Source organism: Eupeodes corollae, chromosome 3 (assembly GCF_945859685.1).
Source record: "Eupeodes corollae chromosome 3, idEupCoro1.1, whole genome shotgun sequence".
Classification (NCBI taxonomy): Eukaryota; Metazoa; Arthropoda; class Insecta; order Diptera; family Syrphidae; genus Eupeodes; species Eupeodes corollae.
In genome coordinates, this window is record NC_079149.1 from 55706250 (window position 1) to 55730619 (window position 24370).

At 33.5% G+C, this 24370-nt stretch overlaps 1 protein-coding gene across 1 annotated transcript in view; it reads right to left on the reverse strand.

The window, feature by feature from the left end:
- The window catches only part of LOC129949832 (protein GDAP2 homolog), a 102143-nt gene extending 84377 nt beyond the window's left edge, over nt 1-17766 (reverse strand). The window contains exon 1 of the mRNA XM_056061494.1: nt 17121-17766. The gene's annotated coding sequence lies outside the window, so the exon portion shown is untranslated. The remainder of the gene's footprint in view (nt 1-17120) is intronic.
- Nucleotides 17767-24370: the final 6604 nt, after the last annotated feature.

The window sequence follows — 24370 nt, forward strand, 5'->3', positions numbered from 1 at the left end:
AGCCAGTTTAAAAGCAATCCCAGTTCTTATTACGAATTCTAAGTATTAAAATTATAACATTAAGTTTTCGGAATATGTTTAAAAAAAATGTAAAAAGAATGGTAGTAACGGGTATTTCTGAGTTTGAGCACTAGGTACACATATGATGGAAGTTTGGATTTGGAATCAGCACTATAAATTAACTCTAAAACAAATAATTCCAATATATAAAGAAAATCAATACTAAAATGATTTAAACTGTATCTACAACTTTTCAAAATCATGATACCTACAATTTATTGTAAAAGGATATGTTGTTTTTTTAAGTTAAGCTTTAAAAACTCCATTTTATTGTTTTTCAGCATTAGGGGCATATTGTAAAAACCTGATGTGATGCCTTTTGAAAAACAGGGCCGTAAAATTGTTTTTTTTTTTTTTTTAAGCAAAATTGTAAGATGAATAATATTTGTGTTAATGAGGCATTGATTTTGATTGAAGACATGCCTTTGACAATCGCTAACAAGGCATTTATGTATTTGGGAATGGCTGCTTTAAACCGACCTGCAAACAAACTTTAAACAAAATGGTTGACTATTTTTCGTATGTAGATGTCCCCATTGGTCAAGGCAAGACCTTTCTTCTTTTACCAATTTTGGAAACCATATGACCACAAAATAATATTGCACTGGCCACCGCACGTTATTACAATGAAAATTGACAAACCCATCATTCTTTTTCGAAACATAAATCAACCACGACTTATCGAGGCAACAATTTTGACTGGAAAATTCAAAAGTATCTCAATAATCCCGACAGATATACCATTCGATTTAAAACGGTTACAGTTCCCGACTTGCTTTCGCAAAGACTATTAACAAAGCACAGTGACAATCGTTACAAGGCTGTGCATTAAATTTGGAGAATCCATGCTTCTTACACAGACAGCTGTATGTGGCTTCCTCAAGTGTAGGAAAGCATTCTGATTTATTCGTTTACGCACCAGATGGAAAAACAAGAAATATTGTGTATCCCACAGCACTTTAATAAACAGCGAATTGAAACTTAGCAATGTTGAATTTTTTTCGAAATACACGAAATCGATGAAATGGCTTAGAATGTACCGTTTTTCTTTAAAATTATTTTTCTAAATTTATAGTATTTTTAAAATTATGAATTGAATATTAAGAAAAATATTTTATTTAGAAAATTGAAAAGAACTATCTCATTCAAATTTTACGAAACCTTTCATGCATTGAAAAATTCAATTGAATCGAATAGCAGAATAGTTATGTCTCATCGTTTTCTAAAAATAGAAACCAACGCTTTTTGTACTTAATTGTTGTCAAAAAAAAATAAAAAATAAAAATAACAAAATCTATGAGGCAATCATTGACTTCATGTTACACACACTAACACGCCATCAGTGCATCAACAATAATAGTTGAATAAATAGTTGAAATAAAAAAAAACCGGACGCATCCGCCCAATAGAAATTTCCATTTTCTCGTTAGTAAAAATAAAAGAAGAAAACAAAAAAGACATTCATATAATAATGAACTCCACAGTACGATGGCTTAGGTAATCGATTGTAATTAAAAGTTTGACAATGCACCTTTATACGCAATATATTGCTTCTATACCTCCTACCGGCCGGCCTATGAATAATTAATTTATCGAGACTAACTTAACCTTATCTATATACATACATATAAACAAAAATACACACTCACACACATTTATTTATATAGAGCTTATAGAATAAAGTAAATGGGAAGAATAATGAAGAAAACAAATTGTTTATTGATCAGAAATTAGTTGCGAATCATTCACAATGTTTTGTAGGCATATATACGTTACTATACATATGTATTTTATGTGGATACAAATTATTTAATTCGAGGGGGGAAATAAATAATGTTCAAAACATCATAAACCTTAAAGGTTCCATATGGGAAAAAATAAATGAATTCGTTGAACTATGACTATACTAGCTTAGCTACGTATGTAAAGGATAATCACGAGTCACGACTACGTAGGTATACGCGTGTTTGGTACACAAATATTAAGTTGCAGGAGCGGCTGCAGAAATAAGGCAAGGAGTAAAATTCTTAAGGGCGAGTTCATATTAAAAAGAGAAATAGGCTGGATTGCAAACCATGACTGATAACTTCACATTTTTACCCGTCTGTCAATATATCTGAAAACTTTACAAAATATTAATAACAAGATTTTGTTAAAGCTAAGTTAAAGTTTAAAGTTAATATCTTTTTCTTGGTTCCCAAAATACTTAAGTGGAAAAGCAATTTTTAAATATTTATAGTTGTTTTTGTAAAAAAACAAGTTCGAAATGGAATTTAAAAAAAAGCTAACAAAAATATTTAACAAGTGATAAAATTAGTTTGATTTAGCAACTGTTTATGTTTCTGAGATATTTTAAGTGAAACCTATTTTTCAATTGTTTTGTAGATTTTTTTTTCAGTTCGTATTACTTAAAAAACAAATATGATTGATTAATTAAAAAATGATTTATTTATTTTTAAACAATTTAAACATCCTATTATCTTTTAACAATTTAAATCGCTTAAACTTTTAGCGATTCGCTTAATCCATTTTGGGAATTCCACCTTATAGGTCCGTCTAAGTTTGTGTCCCTGTTTAGAAATGTTCGGATGACTGTTTTTTAATAAGGAGCAATTAGCAATACACTTATTACCAAAACGAAAGGAAAAGTTTACAACTTCGGAGTCGCTTAACAAAAATTTAGAAAATTGCTACTTCGTAAAATGTTAAGCCCTTAAGCCTAACAATATGTTGTTTAAATTTGTACGCTCAAATCTTTTATAAAATAAGATTAAGATGAAACTAATGTCTTTAACTGTTGATATTCGACTCGAAAATCAATTTTTTGAAGTATCTTGTTAAGGCTTTTAGAAAATAGAACAATTTTAGGTTTGATTATTCTAAATAAATTAACCAGGTGTCAAAAACCTGGATAAAATTTATATGAATAAAATATTTCTTTTGGTTCCTAAAATATGGCCGGCAAAAACATTATCCCGAAAGAACGTACATACACACGAAAACACAGACATCTGTCTTAATTAAAATAGAGTAAGGACCTTAAAAACGTCGAGAAATGTTAACATTTTCAATTCGACCGATTACAATAACTTTCTATGTGAAGTTAAAAATATATCAATACAATAAATTCAAAAATACACATCTTGGGAATATACATTATTGAATTGGGAAAATTGTTCTAGACTATGTATTTGAAAAAGTATTCACTCTTAATCACCCGGGAATTAATATTTTGTTCACAGTAGTTAAACATTAATAGTTGATTATTCCAAGTAAAAAAAATATTTTTGTAAACAAATATTAAAACTTAATGGTAAAAGTAAAAGTACCAGTACAATTCCTTGGTATTTCAATGTTTTAAGTTCCAGTAATGGGACTTGTACATATGCTTCTCCGTTTAAAAAATGATCTTTAGTAATTTATTCTTTTCAATTATTTGTTCATTTGCCACTTTCTAAAGTACTTTAAACATTACCTATGTTTTGCCGAAATTCGGCCATTGTTTTTATTGTTTTTCAAGCTTATTTTCAAAAACTTTATAATAAAGTAAAATTTTCATACAAAATGTTTTCTGGAGTGTTTTCTTATTTTAATTTTAAAATCGAAATTCAATGATCCTAAACTTTATTTTGAGTTTTTTTTTTAATTTTAGTGAAACCTTGAAAACTTATTGGCAACAGAAAAGGACATTAAAAGATTTCATTAAATTATTGTTGAAAGTAAGAAAAATTCAATGAAAATTTAAATACAAAAATAACTACTTTAAAACAATATAGAGTTTTAAGTTTTAAAAAAAAATTATTTACAGATTTTAATCAAATTCAAGTAAGTTGGAATAACAATGGCTTTGTTGACATCTTATTGTTAATCAAGCTCTTAAACTACTTGAAACCTTAAACTCCTTAAAAACCAGACTCGCTGTAAGATTGGTTTCGAAGCAAGTCAATAAAGTCGTCGTAATTGCTGTTCGGAAAAACGAACGACCAATGTAGTCAAAACGTCTAGCTCGTTTGTTACGTTAAGTATTTGGGTGTATTTTGTATTGTAAACTATGTTCTTTCTTGCCATTGAGGCATTCAATTCGGATGGATCTAGTAAATTCCAGCAGAGGGGCCCAATCTTCAACTACTGTTTGAAGTAATTGGGGCCATATGTCAGCAATAGCTTCCCCGCACATTAACGAGAAAATTCCCTCACCAAAACTTTGCTGTAATGATTTGATTGATTCTTTGAATTGAGCAAACCAAACCATTATTTTGGTAATAAATTTGCATTTAATAATAAAATGGCAAACCAAACTGAAAAAAAAGTACTGCCAGATTACAAACAAAACGTCTAAAAAAACTTCCGTTTTTAAAATAATCAGAATATAAAACGTTCATTTATAAACTTAACACAGGTTAATATAAAACTGAAATTAGAATCAAAACGACACTTAGTTGAAAACAGACTGTTTATAGCTAGCCTAAAAGTTGGAATTTAAATAATTCAACCAAACCAATAGTGCTAGCACAAATAATGACTTAGGGACCAGTCATGGCTTTCATTGGTTTTCATTATTGAAACCAATCATTGGAAATTTGTTTGATAGGTTGGTTATAGCTTCCATTGAAAACGTCTGTCATTGAATAAGTATTGGAATCAAGCATTTCCTGATTGTAATCAGGCATTTGAGCTTAAAGTTGATCATTGAAAAGAAACTGACAGGTGAGAAAGAAAGTTCTTAAATTTGAAATAAACAATCAGCTGTTCATTAAAAATGAGTCATTTCATAAAAAATTTTGACAAATGTTCAACACAATGTTTCTCATAAGATAAAATTAGATTCAAGCCAAAATCACTAAGTTTTTAAAAAATAGTTAAGTCAAAGATCAATTTTTACTTACTTTTGTTAGTTATTTTGTATGTTTTTGATTTTTGTAAAAAACTGTCAATTAAATTTTTCCCAAAATTGTACACAATTTTGACAACAATATTTGTTTAAAAATAAAATTAGTTCAAAGCCAATGTCTATAAATTTGGAAAAGTTATTTAAGTCGAAAATCAAATTCAATTTTTATCAACTTTGAGTAATGTTTTTTTAAGGTTTTTATTTTTAATACAAAAAACTGTCAATTCGATTTTTCTCAAAATTTTACTAGGTGTTAACCTCAATATTCCAGGCTTAATATTAAATACCAATGAGTCATTCCATAAAATGAAAATTGAAAACAAAAATATGATATATAATAAATGTGATTCACGTTATTCAATTTTGATTGAATTGATCTTGGCGCTTAATTTGCAAATGCAATTTAAGGTCGTGTGACGTATTTTGAAAATTTTTAAATTATAATTGAAGTATTACTTTAACGACATAGATAGGATAATTATAATTCTTTCGTTTTGATATTAACGTATAATAACGATTATCAGCTTACGTGAAGTATATAAAAGTGTGAATACTGACGTTCTAGTATCATAGTCTGGTTATAATCGAGTTAAAAGCTGACTTGTCTTCAAATCATGAAAAAAATGTAACCTACCCCAAAACCTTAACTTTGATTCGCACCTGTTCCAAAGAGTGATGTGATGATGGTGTATAGTCTAAGAGTGTAACTACGAGTACTACACTGTTCTTTTTGTTCAATTTGCTATGCAAAACCATATAGGCAAGGCAAAGTATTCATCATCAACTACCTACATAGTATATGTAACTAGTACATATTTTAACTGGAAACTATAAGCAAAGCATCATAAATGAATTCAAAGGCATACAAAGTTGGAAAGTTTCTAGAATTTAGAGTGCCAGCGACATCAATTACTTGCAACAAAAAGATACATTAGATACACACATTGAATATTTTATAAAACAACAACTATATACATACATATCTATCTTACTTAAGAGCTATAGGAAAATGTACGTAGTAGGTTTACAGAGTTCATTTTGTTGTAGAAATTGAGAAATTTTACATGTTCGCCAACAAATACCGGTTTCATAAAGGTTGAAATGTAGGTGCATTTTATATATATTAAGTTGATCTATTCATAGTTTCATAAGTATTAAACTTAATTATTTTTAATAATTATAGAGAGTATTTATAAAAAAAAATGTATTATAAATCATTTCATTTAATTACTATAATAGCATTTATAATGAAATAGAAGTAAGTTATGTAACAATTTATTTTTTTCCTGTTAATGTTTTTGGTTTAAAACAAAATCCCGGAAAATTAACAAAATAAAAGTGAAGGAAATAATTCTGATAAGAACTGAATTTGGCAACAATAAGTTGGTACGATAGCTTAAACTACAAAAACGTGTCATTTTAATTTACAAGCCTTCTTTTTCAAAAGCTTTTCATAGAAAAGTCTGACTCCATTCTTAATTGAAGAAAAAAAAACAATTCGTAAAAATACTTGTTATTAATTAATACGCGAAAATTTTTGTATTTTTTGTTATCTAAGTTAGATACCTTTCCTTTTACATTTTTTAAGATTTTTATTTTAATAATTTGTCAAAAAAGGATTGGACTACAAAATAATTAAGCATCATTAGATAACATGGTGTTCGAGACATGTTTCGAAGAAAAGCAATTCTATATTTTCTCGTCTTAATTGAATGCTTCTTAAGCTGGAGATTCTGCATATCTTCTTAATGGCTTTCTCATCACACGATAAAGTAACTGCTAATAGTCACGATCTAGAGAAAGACGAGAACGCGACCGTAGCCAAAAGTGCAAGGCTCAATTCCATCGATCTCAACATTTTACCGCTCTTAAGGCTTCTCAGTTTAAGCCATACAACTGCCCGCATTAGATAAGATTTTTGGACGAAAAATAATCTTTTTTGAAAAGGCGCATTTCTTCTTATAATAAACAAATTGTACGCATGCGGGATCGAGAAATAAAATTCGTAAAAAGTGAAAATTTACTGGGCATTGTTCAGCGTAATTTTTAAATCTTTTTTTCTTTGAAAACTATGTTGGGAACAACATAGTTCCATTGAGCTTAGGAGGTAGCCTCAAGATTCGTGTGGTATTACAATGTGCCATTAAACTGGCCAAAGTGTGTCCGTTTTCATCTTAGACAGCCACTATCATCTTACCTAGCCTATGTTGGGAACAACTTTTTGGTTAACCGTGTAAACAGACCATCCCAACTGCTAGAATACTCATTGTATATGTGCAAGAAACTACTTCAAAAAGCGCCCTACAGCTCAGCCAAACCAGGTGCTGGAAAAAAAAAAAAACAAATAGAACGCGCACGGATTTAACAGGAATACGTAGGGAACAATGTGATGACAGATTACTTGACACTATATGTTTCAAACTTCAATGAGTCCAGGGGCAGTGTTGAGTTTCTTTTCGGAAACTATTGATCTCGGCAACTTCTTCAGACTTCTCGATCAAAAAAGTGTCTACCAAGCCGAGGTATTGGCAGAAACAAACGCTGCAAAACAGGTTTGATAACTCTATATCGGGCTGATTTCACCATTTTCATTGATAGCCATGCGGCAATAAGTTAGCTTGGGTTAGGTTCAAGTGGCTGTCCGTGATTAAGTAGGACACACTTAGGCCAGTTTAATGGCCAATTGTGATACCACATGAATCTTGATCCTTTCTTCCAAGTTCAAAGAAACCACTTTGAGTCCTTTACGAAGCGTGAAAGACTGATTATTTTAATATGATTGAGATCGTTTAGATCGTTATAGAAGAATTCTCCTATGTAATCCTCGCCGTTTTGAGCTAGAGCAGGGCATGTGCAGAGGATGTGAAGAACTGTTTCCTCCTCTTCGTCGTATTGTATTGATCTTTTACAACTCATTTGAGAATACGCCTAGGCTCTTATCATGCTGTTCTATTAGACAGTGCTCGGTTATGATACCATTTACCAGATGTTTTTTGTGACCTGACAAGTGGTGATGTAATTCCACCTTTTGTTTGACTTCTTCCTAGCGTCTTGCATTAGCAATAGTTTACATTTAACGATCGGTATGTCACCATAAGCCAAACGTGGTAGAGTGCATTGTTCTGTACCATTCCTGGCAAGTTCAATTTCCTGGAATGACTTTAGGGCTCGGTACCCAGAAAAGGTGAATATTAATCTGTTGTGCCATTTCCAAAAGAGATGATCGATAGTTATGGACTGTTATAGAGTTTGAAGAGACAGAGTCAAGAGATTTAATTGCGTTTTGACCATCTGAGAAAATAAGAATATCAGATGTTTATATTACGTTTTCTTTAAGCCAGGACAAGACTTTTTTGTCGCCAAATGTTCTGCCTGGCACACGCTACAATGATGGGGAAGGTTGAATGAGAGATTTAATTTCAGTGGTTCAGAGTAGCACCAACCTCTTCATTTGTTTTTGATCCATCTGTGTAAAAGTAAACTGACTAGTCTGCCAGAAATGCCCTATCCTCCCAGATGGAAGGTATAGAAATCTGGAAGTTTCTGTCGAAATGCAGTTGTCGGTATTGATTTTAAATAATTAAGAATTACGGAGTGGACAATATTGTCAACCCACTGCGATAAAGCATTGAGGCGAATAGCAGAGCTTGCAGCTTTTTGTTTGCTAAGTATAGAAAGAGGTGTTAGGCAGGTTAGGTTACCTAGTGCCGCCGATGCGGGGTCGTGCGGATTCGCTTATACATAGGCAAGCTGAACGTTGGACTTTATTTATTTTGTCGCAGTTTTCAGCTTTTTTTAAAGCAATTTAGCATACTGCCCCACAGCTCACCATTGCGTAATTCGGAGTTGTAAGACCCATTTATTACTAATAGCTTTTTTGTAAGAAAAGACAGCTACAGTAGCTTTTTAACTCTTTCCTCTACATTGCGTCTCCAATTTAGTAAAGGAAGGGTTAACAAATGAAATTTTGTATTTCTTCGAAAGCAGGACCAATTCGGTTTTGTGTGAGCTAATACCCAGTACACACCGATCAGCCCAAAGTATTAGTCTGTCTAAGGCATTTTGTAAGTCCTTTTAAGATTTTAAGATGCTTTCCTGAAACCGCTATAGTAACGTCATCAGAATAGGCAATCATTCTGAAACCCTCCGCATCCAGATCAGTTAGGATTGTGGTGACACTAGGTTCCAAAGGAGAGAGGATATAACACCACCACAAGCAGCAATAAAATCCAAAAAAATCTGGTACAATAATTAAATCGAAGCATGCAAATTACATATGCGAAGAAGTAGCGGGTTTTGGCTAGCAGCATAATATTAGACTCTGCTGGGTACCAGGCCACAGTGATGTGCCTAAGAATGAGAGAGCTAATAAACTTGCGAGGAAAGGGACAAATACAATATTAACTTTTCCATTAACACCCCATCATATGTATAAGAACAGGTCATTAGTATCAAAATACTCTAGAAAACCATTGAACGATAAAATATCCTTAAAACCTGCGCCACAGTAAAGAAATTAAGGCAACAAATTGACAAAATAATATTCCGTTCGATTATGCACCTCGAAACAAAAATCTCTACGATTGTTTGCGAGCATGATTACCGGCCACAACCGACAACATATATGTACAAAGTGTTCAACAATAAGGAAGAACACGAGGACACTACTCACTTTTAATGTCACTGCCCTGCAATGTGCCACAAAAGATAGAAATGCTTAGAAAAATACTTCGTCGAGTCTTAAAAAACTCAAAGACTTTGCAGGAAACAGTCTCGTAGAATTTATCAAAGCCATTAAGTGACTGAAAAAGAAAACAGCTAGAACCATTGGTTATACACTCACTATCTACATTGATCTTAGTGTGAACTAAATCAATCGACAGCCCATTTTCCTAACTTAACCTTTCAAACTAGAAGTCAGCCAAGCAATCCACTTGAACAATTGTATTCATGTTATTGCATTCTACGAAAGAAATTTTTATTTAGGCCATTATTTTTTTATGATATCACAAAAACTGACTCGATGATTTCAAATACAGATTCGATCTTAAGCCATCAAAGTATAATTTGATTGCCAGTTACGAAAACATTTTCGATGTGTGTAACCAGAGGAATATTCGTCTGAAGCAAAATAAAATAAGAATGGATACCACACACGCTAATTAGGTCATCTCATCAATATCGAAAGTTTCATATTTATTGGTGTTTAAATTTAAATCATTTATTATTGGTTTTGTGCCATAACATAACCTACACTACTATAGATCAGTAAGGACTTAAAATTAAGTTAGACACCTGTAGATGGTTCACTATAAAACCAGGCCATACGATAACAACAATAATTGCGGTAGTAATAAAAATATTGAAACATGCTTTTGATTCCACTACATTTTTATTCCCTCTTATACTGCAAGAAGAGCCATAAAATGAAAACATACCAGTACCTATATGTACATAAATAAACTTATTTTCCTTCATCAAATAATGTATCAAACTATTATTTTAGCTGTTCTTTAAAACAACTGAACTACTATTGAATACAAAAATACCCTATAATTAACAACAATATAAGTTTTTGTGTTTTTTTATTTGTGTTGTTTTTATAATCTTACCAACTTTGTTTTGCATTCAATTTTTAAATAAATTGAGAAACCTCAAAGCTGATTCACTACCTATATATAGAAAGTATATCTTTTTACTTCCTACATTGCTAAGCGGTTAGTAAAATATTGTTTTTTTTTTGTTTTTGTTTATTGTGTTATGTTGAATAAACAATAAAAAATAAATATAAGCAACGAAACAAAGAGAACTCAGCTTAAATTAACGCCCATTGCGAGTAACCTGACTTTTTTTTCAAAGCCGGTTGTGTCATTTTAACATTCGATGGCGGCAGCGAGACCGCGGCGATATGGTGGCGAACGTTGACGTCATAAACAGAAGACTTATAGTAGTTATTGGATTTCGTGGTGAGACAGTTGGTGCTCTCATAAACGAATATTCATGGTTTTTGAAGGTTAGACAAGTTGTTTTTGGCTTAGGTATAGACAGGGTGTTTAACAGTCACTTATATTTATTCCAAAGACTAAATCCTATTTTGTTTTTAATTTTCTTTCGTACTTTAAAGTTCTTAATAATAAATTTTAAATTTGAACACATTGCCATACCTAAGAAGAGTTTTATGTCAAGAAAAAAATATAAATCTCAAAAGTTTAATCTTTCAGACAACGATGCATCTTTTACTTAAGTCATAAATCACAACGTACAATTAAGTCGTTATTGTGTGTCATGTTTTATAAAACAAAATAGAAGCACAAACAATTCAATAGAGTATCGATAAAAATGTTTATATTTTATTGCCATTGTTTTACTTTAACTAATTTTATTCTAAATTAATATTTTAAATTTAAATACAACCCACAAGAGCTTTTACTGTATTTTGATATTAGTTATAGATATTTAAATATACATGTATTTATATACCCCCAAATATATTTGTATTAATGTCCATGAGCTAATATGAACACTATTAAGTGCAAAGAGAGATGTCAAAGTCTTTTTTCCAACAAAATATTTGCCTCTTTGAATCGAAATTGACACAAGAATGAGCTAATAATCGTTTGTATGTGAACAAAATCTTTAACAAATATTTTATGTTTGTTTACACAATTCTATAAGAAAAGAGTCGATATTTGTTTGCTTAGTAGATGCTATTATATAAGTATGCCCATTAAGGCATTTTTGTTTGGTATTCCAAAAAAAAGATAACTTCAATATGAACATAATAAGCATTATTGACTCCAAACATTATCTTTGATTAGGATCTGAAGAATTCTTCTGGTTTTGAGGCTCTTCGCAGTACCGCGTTTCGATCCATCCTAATCGAACTTCTTTGTTAATGAAACCCTAATGCCAATAAACTCTTCAAATAAAAATCAAAACGATTTTGGACTTATATATCACCCTTGAAAGTACAATAAGGTACCATTTCTCCCTTCAAACCGCCAGGCACTGACGGCATCTTCCCTATGGTGCTTGTGGAGCGACTTCAGAGTAGTTTCTATATCTAAAGCTAGTAAGCCCAGCCTCATCAATGCTGCTATACACTACACTTCCATAAGTCTCACATCATTTATACTGAAAGACCTCAACATTCCTACTAAAAAGCCAAAAGTGTAAAAACGACCTTAGTGGTGAGAACAACAGAAAAAACACTTAATGATATGGACGTTCTTAGACACTATAGGGCTGTATATAACGTACAAAAAACAGTGCAGTCAAAAAACACATGTTTCGAAATAGAACGGTCCATTATAAAATGGACCATTTTAGGTGCTAAGGAGATTAAAATATCATCATCCAGAGGAACGCCTAAAGAAGGTGTAATTTCAGCACTCCTCTGGATCCTGGTAATGAATGAAATTCTTAAAAACTTGAATAAAGTATAGGGAGTTAGCTAACGAAGATTATGTAGCTTTATTAGCAACACAAAATTAGCAAACAATTAAACCAAGCCTTATCTAGGATGTGCACCTGGTCGAAAAACTGAAGCAAAGCTCAATATTTTACCTATGGACCTATGTACATATACAAATGTACAGGAAACTACTGCTAGCAGTGGGCGAGCTAGTCCAGTTAATGGAAAACCAGCCATATCGGACACGCACCGATTCTACAGAAGTATATTAGGGAACGATATAAGTACAGAAACCTATGTCACGGCCAAGAAACAATGGCACAAATTCGACAAAACAAAATGCCCTTAATTATGCATCTAGAAAAAATATATTTACGATGGCTGTTTTACTCGTTCTCAGTATATACATAGGGTCAATCAATAATTGAATTAGGGTTTTACGAATCCCGAATTTCAAAAACCATGCAAAACAAAATAAAATCTAAAATGTTTGGATCATTCAAATTGATCTTTTCTAGATACCTAATTGTTATTTTTTCACTTTTGTAAAAGAAACACAAATATAAGTGATTTGAATTCTGAAATTAATTGTGCAAGCTTCTTCTGGGAAGATCTTAAATTCCAAAACACGTTCAGATAATTTAAACTTATTCACAAAGCTTCTATATCATGAAATCAAAAGAAAAAGATCTCACTTTCTTTGTTAATTGCTCAGAAAAGTGGTCTTTTTACAGTATTGAAGAATAGGCCTTATCATAAAAAACAAATGCGAGAATTTAATCATAACACATTATGAAATTCAATTCAATTAAATATAGTAGACCAAAAAAACGAGTCAATTTGGCACCGTAAGTCTTCATTTTTTTTAGTATGTTTAGAAATTACAATCAACCACTCATTTAAAGATTTTTGTTTACAAAAAAACTAAAATTTATGAGGTGGTCGGTTCATAACAACATAAATTAAACAACTGAAACAAAATCCCCTTACATAGAAATGTTCATCGAAGTTTGTTAAAAACAAAAATTGGAGAAAGTACATAAATGCAACTGACTCATATATTCATGTAGAACCTTCATTAAACTTTCCAAATTAATTTTTGACATTTTCAAATATAGAGTTTCTTATTGCTTCTCTATCATGTTCTTGAAGTTAAGTATTACGCGGAAACTGCAAAACATGAGATCTAACAAGTAAAGTTTGATTCTGACCTTTTTAATCTACTCGTATATATTGTATTGTAAACATCCTGTATTAAGGTCATTAAAAATATGTAAGTAACTTTCAATACAAAAGGCCATTGAATTCGAAGTAGAAAACTTATTTTTATGAAAAAGCCGCAAGTATTTGAAAGAATCTAAAGTTTTCAGATTTGGTTGTTTGAGAAGTTTGTATGTCACAAACTCACATGTTGAGAATTAAGCTTTTTGAGACTCCGCCGCCACCGCCTCATCAGTGAAGAACTTCAATGAAAGAAATTATCGATATCCGAGTAGGAAGCGAAACTTTTTTGTTTTAAGAACCAACTACAAGTACTTATTCCATTGTATTTGCTATATCAGCAAAATTAAAAGCAAAAACATTTAATTTTCTCTTTCACAGTCAGTTGAAAGAAATTGTTTTCAGAAAATCTTTATTGTTCTTTTTTATTATCATAAAAAATAAAAATAATAGGTGGCGCAACAGTGCGTTGTGAACTAGCGCCTAGCGACTTTCAACAGTCTCATCCTTTCCTGTGTGCGAGTAATGTTGTCGGACATTGAGTGGAGTTTCAAGCCGAATCCAAACGGCTGATTTGGGAAAGCACTTTTCATAACAGTACCCCTGAAAAATCTCAAATTGACACATGCAAGGATTTCACCCAAAACCTCTAGCGTGACAGACCTATGTACTAACCATCACGCACTAAATTTCTGTCTCGTATCGGTGTTCCCTAAAGACTTCATTTTTCACAACATCACTTTTCGGATATCCAACAATCTTTGAAGGACACCATAAAGCTTTCAAATATCTGCAGTTTATTTCAAAAATAAAAAAGGCTGCATATTAAAGTTAATTAAGCTGAAATAGTAGGGGAATGTTGAATTTACATATTGAGATAATTTTGCACAACTTAATAATTATATTTGGAGGGACCGTTCGTCTTCAAGCAAATTAAAGATCAAGATGAGAAAGGGAAAGAGAACTTATAAATATTTTTTTTTGTGAAAATCTTAACTTAAGATTAGGATAAGTTTTGACATACAATACGGAACATCCTTTTTTTATTAAACCTTAAGCCTAAGCATAATTGTTAAGTGGGGAACTGCCTCGGTGCTAGTGCAACTTACTTAAGTCTCTTGGAGAGTGTTGCAGTTACTTAATAAGGTGTCGCAACAGTTCTGTGTGAACTAGGTCCTCATCCAACAAACTTCACCATCTAGCTCGGTCCCTAGCTAGATGTCTCCAGTTTCGGGCTCCAAGTTGGGTGAGGTCACTTTCCACTTGTGCGCGCCACCTGATCCGCGGACTTTCTTTACTGCGCTGTCCTGTGGGTGTGGTTTCGAAAACTTTCCGGGCCGGAGCATTGGAATCCATGCGCTCTAAGTGGCCATGGCCAGCCATCTTAGTCGTTGGACTTCTTCATCATGTAACATAAATCTCAGCTTCGGTCATACTGTACTACGCAAATTCAAAACGTTGTATCATCATTCCTAATATTTTGAAATGAAAAACCAATGTAACAAGGCTAAAAAATACTTCTCAGGCAGCACAAACAATAACAGAAGTCAAATCATTCTTTATTTTGAAGACTAGTGATAAGCCTTGATTTGACATCTGAAAATAAATAAATAAATTGGATGGAGCAACTGTCCGTTGAGAACTAGGGCCTAGTGACTTACAACTCTAAGCCATTTCTGTTTACGAGTAATGGTGTCAGGGGTGAAGGGGACCAACATTTTTAAGCCGAATCAAAACGGCTATTTTTAGAAAGCACTTTTTTTTTATTCTCAAACACTAAAATTAGTATCAAAAGAAGATAAAATAATATTCAAGAAGTAATATTGCCAGGAATTTCAAAATTGTTGGAAGCCAATTTTAAAAATGTATTGATAGATAATATGTTTAGTTTAAAATGAAATATTAGTGTGTTATTATTGTAAGGCCCTAATTAAAGGGCACAATTTTACTAATAGAAAATTGTATTCTCCATTTATTGTTTTAAATATAATTGATAAGTAAATTGAAAAGACAACAATGTGACGAAAACATACCAACATTTCTTGTTTTATTAGGTGTGAACAGGTATGACAAAAGCCTTAAAGTTCATTGATCACTGATTACCTATTACAAAAATAAACCCATATAGGAATGTTTTTGAATAAAACACAACACAATTCAATGCAAATTCAAAAATAAAAAAAAAATACAATTCATTTCACTTAGTTAACTTCTTGAGAACAAAGTAACGGGTTCCAAAACAACATTTAGTCACGCTACACAAATATAAAAACCGGTCAAAAAAAGAAAACAAGAACCGGCATTTCTTTACACCTCAAGCTGGAAACAACTAACCGAAAATACAAAACAAAAAATGAAATCGCAAGTCTGATACAACAGAATACATGAGATTTGGAAGCTTAACAAAATTATCATAGAACATGCCTGTTTATTTTCAAGGGAAGGTACGTACAAATTTCAGCATCAGAAAATCAAAGAATAATATATGTATTTATGTAGGTATACTCATACCCTTTAAGAAGCGTATACCCACTTCAATGGCAAATAAGGGCTTCAAATTGCATCTCCATGCCTGATTTATGCAATCTCAAGACTGCAAATGTAAAATAGGTACCTCTACCTAACAATCTATGGCTGTGACCTTTTTATTCTAATAACCTACGTTATAAGCCTCAGATTAAGGTCATAATGTTGGTAGTTAGGTAAGTACTTCAACTAGTATACTATTCCGATTCTCCATCCCTTCAAAAGCTTACTACGTACCTACAAACATAAGAGATAGAGAGCACCTGACAGAAGAACATAATACAATTAACAGTGATTCTTTGAGTTTTAGTTTCAAGTTGATTTCAAAATATGTGTAGTATACATAGCAAGCAGGTAAGTCAGGTACCAGCACCAGTTGTACCAGGTTCAGGTAGATAGGTAGGTATCATATTTATGGTAACTACTATGACGATCTTTGCTTCGCTTTGCTTTGCTATCTCTCTCTCCATCTCCATCTCTAATTCCACCACCTGTGACAGCGAACAGAACCAAACTGAACCACACATCGTTATTGTGAACTAAAGACGAATTTGTTGTTGTTCGGGGGGACGGAGAGGTAAATGCGGGTGGCGAACAGGCGAAGTGCTTTTCGGTGCTATGTACTGTGCTGTGCTTGGCTTACCTTGAACAACGAATTTGTTTTTAGAGACTTTGACTGATGTCGTGACGTTTATTTATTTTATTTCAAGTCGAAAAAAATAGGTAATTATTGTAGTCAGAGTCGGAACTGGGAATCGGAGTTGGAGACATTGTGCTATACCTACAGGCACACGATGACACTGAAAATTGCCTGATACCGACCTAGAACCGAATCCATTTAACGATTCTCATAGGTACTCATGCCTTGCACTCCAACAAACCAAGTAACCACCAAGCTCCAACCAGTTGGCAATATTCTGAACTGGCAACTGGGATTCCCCAAACCACTCTTGGCCAGTTCCATCGATACAAGCAAAGGTGAAAAATAAAAAAAAAAAAAATACTCACATTATAGAAGGAAAATTTGATGTTTCCGCAAAGTGTTTTTTGGACCTGGGACCTGGATTGAGCAGCAAATTTTATCAATTTGTGAAGAGATGTTCTTTCTTTTCTTGTGTCTTGAGTTTCACACGACACAGAAACAACAAAACAAAAAAAAAGAAACAAGTGAATTTGATGAGGAAAGTAATTGAAAAATACGATAATTTCCAATTGCAGGAAAATCTTCTAAATCACAGAACTCGAATAAGATTTATTTTCTTGAACATAGATTTTTGTTTGTATAAATTGCATTGAACTGGTGGAATTGTGGAATCTGAAGAAGATTGATTTAATATTGGTTTTGATATTTGTGCGATATTAGGATGAAGAACCGCGCGTAGCACCCCGAATTTTTCTTCTTTTGATAAAATCCCGTTCGAAGACCCGACAAAAAACTTTCAACTTTCTTATTGGAAAATGCGAATTATGGTACTCGTAGATTGAAAAGCCGCAGTATTTTGTGGTTAGTTTATTTTATTTTTTGATGATTTAAAGAGAAAAGATAAGGAAATTAACAACAATAATTAATCATATACACGAATAGTAAACCAAACACTGTCACTGTGGACTGAGCAACGAAACGAACAGAGTTTGAGAAAAACTTTTTCTTTTTTCCTACCTTGGTGGTTGCTTTTGCTTTGTGGACATCTGACTTTTTTAATTCTTTTTTTTTCGTTTTGTGGTGAATCCGAACAAAACACAAACTGAGAATGGAAATGTATCTGTTGGCTAGCGGCTTAAAGATTGGGATACGGCAGCTTTCAGGTGGTGTTGGAAGTGCTTTCGGATAAAAGCTTTGGAAGTGGATGTTAGGCTGATGTTAAACTTTAAAGTTCTTTTCAAACTTAAAGTTGCTGCTGTATGTGATATCACAACGGAATTTCTTATTTGATTTTCCATGGGTAAAAATGAATTTATTTTTGATCCAGGATCCGTCAAAACATAAATTTTTCTTGTTTTTGGATTTATAGGGCAAAATAAAATGATTTTTTTTAAGGGGCTGACTTTCCATTACCGCAGCACGAATTTCTTTATGATATTTTTTTACAGTTAGGCAGGGGTCTGAATAGAACATGTTTTAAATATTAAAACGAGGAAACACCTTTAAGTCATAAAACAATACTTTCCTTTTCGGACATAGCCCTACTTTTTTAGTATTTAATTTTTGAGCCTAAAATATTTTTTTTTGAATTGATAGCATGGCGTTTTGTATGTAAAAAAATGAACTAGAGGCCTAAATATGGTTTTGGGAATACAAAAATAGGGTTTCATTATTAATATCATGGACTGCATGGAATAATTTTTTTTCGTAGTTCCGTTCACGTAATTTTTAAATTATAATGAGTTCATATAAGAAAGTTAAATTAGTTCAAAGAACATCAACTCGACACCCACCATCTCTTCGTCGATTTTAAGGCCTCATATGACAGCAGCACCTTATGGCAGATCTTGGAAAAAACCTAGAAACTTTAAATCGATACCCACTAGTCTTTACTTACTTGGTGGTTGGATTCGAAGACCTTCCGGGCTGGAGCGTTGATCTCCATCCGTTCTACATGACCTAGCCATCTAAGCCGTTGGACTTTAATTCTGCTAACTAGGTCAGTGTCGTTGTACAGTTCGTCGTTATATCTTCTCCTCCATCCTCCATCTATGCGTACGGGACCAAAAATCACCCGAAAAATTTTTCTCTCGAAGCATCCTAAGACGCTATCTTCTTTCTTTGACAGGGTCCAGGCCTCAGCGCCATAAATGAGAACCAGGATGATGAGTGTCTTATAGATGGTGATTTTACGTGCTCAAGAGAGGACTTTACTTCTCAATTGCCTTCTAAGTCCAAAGAAGCAGCGATTTGCAAGAGTTATTCTTCGTTTGATTTCAGCTCTGGTGTCATTGTCTGTATTAATAGCGGTGCCTAGGTAGACAAAGTCCTTAACTACCTCAAAGTTATAGCTGTCCATGGTGAGGTTTTGTGCAAGACGTCGTCGTTCAGTGTCCTTTTTTGATGACAGCATATACTTGGTCTTGCCCTTATTGACCACTAAACCCATCTTCTTCGGTTCCGTCGCAATGCTCAGAAACGCTCCACTGACATCACGCTTTGATCTTCCAATTATGTCAGTATCCGAGTAATTGGATGGACCTTTGGAAGATTATGCCTCTAGTGTTGACGGTTGAGTTTTGCACAATTCTTTCCAGAACGATGTTGAAGAAGTCGCATGACAGTGCATCCCCTTGTCTAAAACCTTTTTTGACATCAAATGCATCGGTAAGATCTTTTCCGACCTTGATAGAGCAGCGCGCATTCTCCATCGTCATTCTGCACAAACGAATCTCTATCTCCCTTACAGCGGAATTCGGTTAGTCATCGCCGTTATATAATTTGGAGAAGTGATCTTTCCATATTCTCAGCATCGACTGCGGTTCTTCTACGATGTTCCCCTGATCGTCTTTACAGGCTCCGGTTCGTGGTTGGTAACCTTGGGAGGTTTTTTTTACCTTTTGGTAAAATTTACGAACCTCATTCCTGTTGTGACATCCCTCTATCTCCTCGATCGCGTGCTTCTCATATTGTTCCTCTCTCCTCTTCTGCTCGTAGAGCTCGCGAGCAGCTCTAGTCCTTTTGTGCAGCGCCGTTTTGTATGCCTCTTGTTTCGCTGCGTGCGCTTGCTGGCATTCGTCGTCAAACCAGGGGTTTCGCTGTGGTGGCCGTGTGAAACTTAGCACTTCAGAGGCGGCATCTCTGATGGCTGCAAGGCAATGTTGCCACTGGTTTTCAATGCTTAATGCAGGCAGCATAGGACTCCTTAAGAGGTTATTAGAGACTCGATCGGAAGGACATGGCAGTCTCTTGCGATTGTAGCCGTCTAACGTCGAATCTTCTCACAGCACTTCCTTGTTTTAGCTTGGATCGGGATACCGGTAGCCATACCTTAGCTACAACGAGGTAGTGGTCCGAGTCAATGTTGGCCTCTCGGAATGTTCGGATATCCTGGATACTGGAGAAGTGTCGTGCTTCGATCGCAAATGTGGTCAATATGGTTGATTGATCAGGAGATTTGAGATAAGTGAATTGCGTACTAGCTACCAGAACGTCTCAACCCGCAGCGAAATTGATCAGCCTGAATCCGCTGTCGTATGTGGTGCCGTGCAGGCTGTATCCCCCGATTGTGCCACCAAAGATGTCTTCTCTTCCTAGCTTGGCATTAAAATCTCCTAATACAATTTTAATGTCATAGCCAGGGCACTGCTTATATGTCTTGTCCAAGAGCTCGAAGAATATGTCTTTGGTGTCTTCATCTTTCTCCTCTGTTTTTTTTTATGAATTTAGCCTTGATGCGGATTGTCGTGATGCGCTCGCTCACACTATTGAAACTCAAGACTTTTTGCCTGAGCCTAGTTCCAACAACAAATCCACACTCAAATAGACGCTGTCTTTATTCTCGGTAGCAGTCGCCGTAGTAGATATCGCAGTCTTTTGGTTTGCGTCTGCCCGGTCCATCCCATCGCACTTCTTGAATGGCTGTAATATCTGCCTCGCAGCAGTTTAGTGCTTCCGCTAATTGTTCGGCTGCACGTGGTCTGCTAAGGGACCTAACATTCCACGTACATATCCGAAGTTCGTTGTCCTTATTTCGCTTGCGTGGGTTGTCAACAGTGAATCCGTCCGTATCCGAGGCTTGTTGGTGCTTCGAAACTAAAGGTATTTTTTACGTGGCCAGGAAGTCACCCCGACGGCACAACCCCCAACCTGGAAGGCCAGATCATTAGTACAACTCCAAGGAAGGGGAGCCGGATAAACCGCTCCTTACAGGCCTGGGATCCGAATATGTCGAAGAAGCCCTATAAGGTGTTCACTAAGTAGTTCAACCTTACTGGAACTGTAGACGCCACCGTTGATTCCATCTCGAGAATTCGTCCGCTGCTGCCTGAATAAAGAGAGGTGCCTTAGTTTAAACAATTCTCCCCCCTCTCTCGTTTGCTGCCCCCAACAACTTTCCACTGGGGTTGGAACCCAATCTCCAGTTGAGGTACTAGGCACCCGATGTTCACCGCCGGGAGGTGAGAGTAGGAGTTGATAGACAGAGATGGGTTTTGAGAAAAACCTGTGGACGCTTGTGTCCTCTTGAATGCACATGTCTACCATTTGAACATCACCCTCTAGTTTTTATCGATTTTAAACCACATATGACAGCATCTATAGGGTAGAGCTCTACAGAGCAATGTCTAGTTTTGGGATCCTTTTCATTGAACAAAAATTCCTGATTGAAATCCATCGACAAATTTTTACTGACAGAAATCTGTTATTGGAGATGTATGAAATTGGAACACAAATCATTGGAATGATTCATTTAACTTTTCAATATAAAAGTATCAGCTGTTCAGGAAAATTAATTTTCGTCCGAAAAATAGAGAAATACGTTTTTAGAGAAATTTAAATGCGTAATTACACTTTTTTTCTCAAAAAATTCTTTGTGTGATTACAGATCGATAAATATATAATTTTATTTCTAAGGAAAGGTAAACACTGTCAAATGTCGATTCAACAATTTGTCTGCCACGGTTTTAATACTAGCTATAACTGGCCCATAAATGTTTGATTACAATCACCAAATTCGTGTTCAATGACAGAATTTTCAATTAAAGCTATTACCAACTTGCCTAATAATTCTAAATATTTTGTTTTTAAATAGGGTTTTGATGTATATAAAACTAAAAGCTTTTTGCCGGTCATAGTCCCTTGGCACAATATTTTTAAGGTTCTATTGATCAATTTAAAAAAATCAATTTTTTTAAAACTCTAGCTAGGGTTTTCTTACCCCCTAAGATCAAATCTGCAGATATGGATTAGCACTTATACTAATACAATTTTCAGTTGCCAGCTGAAAAGATACAAGTTGTTCTTTTTATTTGTAATTTATTTCGGTCAGTTTATAGAAGCAATTTCATACGAATAGGTTGATTTATCAATTTCTTCTTCTGAAATCATATAAAGTGGTGAAGATTTTATTCAATTTGATAAGAATTCTATTTCACAAGGGAAACAAAAATTAGGTTCCAGACTGTGTAAAAGATTTTTCCAATATCCATAGGTTGAGATAAGTGATTAACAATAAACCCGCCTTTAGAATAATTAATTTCGTAAAATAAATTATTTTTTATTATTTCAAAGAAAAATGCAGACTTTAGAGAAACTGGGAACAAATTAATAAACGTGTACATTTCAAAGAAAAAATCGATTTGGTGGAAGAACAGGTGTTCCATGCGATATGATAAAATCAATTTTGTACGCAAATCAGAATTTACCATTGGAAACCCCCAGAATTCCCTAAACAACCCTCAACGGGTTAATAGTTAGGCAATAGATTAGTGGTTATTAGGGTTCTATTCAATGGAATGGAAATCCACCGATTCATTATTAGTACTATGCCTTGGTGTCAGATGAAAAACTTTTTATAAAAGTTTTAAACGCAACGATAAAGGGGGATGGGGCAAAACATGTAAAACTAAATTGATTTTCTTTTTTTTTACTAGTACATTTCAAAAATATTTAAAATAGAATTCGAATTATCAATCAATTAAAACTCTGCCTTAACTGTATAGCTACTCAATATAAATTATAACTTTTATAATTTTAGACGTGATTTTCTCAAAACTAATCTTTTAAATTGGCATGACTGATAACTCAAGGAATTCTTAACTTATTCTTATGATATTTGGCATACGTCTGCTCCATAGTAATAGCTTCTAGATGATAGTTGGCATTTTTGACCTAAGAGCCATCAAATAAATACATAGATCGAAAATCCAACTTTTATTCCTGAGTTTTTTGTATTTTGTTTTATTCATTTATTTTATTAGATCAACTAGAAGATACATCCTATATTAATACACATTTACTAAAATTGCTGATCTTAGACAAAAACTAAAAATCTCACCGTAAGTCAAACGAAATTAGTTGCTATGTCGGCCATTTATGAATACCTGTCAAACAATAGAAAATGCTATTAGCCGTACAAATTTTATATTTTCCGCCAAACCAACTGAAAATTTAGTTACCTTTTCATTTAGAAGACATATACGTAAGGTTTGTTAGTTTGGGATAATACAAGCAATGCTTCATGAGTGAGAAAAATTACTGTTTTCTATATCGTTTTCAGGGATTAAAAATCAAATCCCTCTCAAAGTGTAGACATCCAGTTCCGGGATTTAAATCTGCTTCAACATCCTCTTCCAGTTCCAACTACCGTAGAAGTCGAACTTCCATCGTTGACAGCAAAAGCACTCTATATAGAGTGTTTTTGGTTGACAGCAGAACCGTTGGTGAATGATAGTCTTTGGTGTTTTTTTAATTGTAATATAAAAAGCTTTTGAAGCTTTTAAAATTGTTTCGAATAGGATGTGTTCACAAATTATCAGATTTTTTTTTTAATTTTTGAACATACATAGTTTTTAATTTAAACAGAAAATTGATGGAATAAGAAAAATTCAAATATTTTTTTTTTCTAGAAAAATAAAATATTGAGTTGAATATATTTTTCAACATTTAAATTGATGACGTAATTTTGATTTCGTAGTTTAGTAAATCATTGTAATAATGTTTTTTAACACCCCATAGTAAGCTATTGTGATCGGTCTGATATGTCGATTTGAGATTGTTGACATTTTTCGACGGTTCGAGGTACCAATAAACTAATCGGGTTTTCCATGGGTTAAATACATCAATTTATTTTTGATTAAGTTCTGTCAAAACATACATTTTCCCTTTTTATGCATTCCATATAATAAAATAAATTGATTTATTTTTGTTTTAGGATCAAATATGCAAGTCTGGATTTTTCGTCAAATTTACCCCTCTTTGCACCAATACTAATACAATTTTTAAAAAATGTTTAGCTGGGAGTCTGGATAGTTTTATTGCACTCGTTAACAAGTACACGAAGTTACGCTAATACAATGTCAACAAAAAAACCAGTTCAAATCGTGTTCCATGCACCACAAGAAAATCAATACTTGCATTAATTTTGAATGTCCCATTGGAAACCCCATAAATCAAAGACTTTAAGAGAGTCGTCTATGTACGTCCGTGCGTGGTCTTTATCTCAAGAGCCAGTAGAGATATCAATTTCAAATAAATGTTATTATATTTATAAAGATTCAGACAAAATAACTGACAAAAATATTCGCCATATCGACCATTTTATAAACGAAGAATA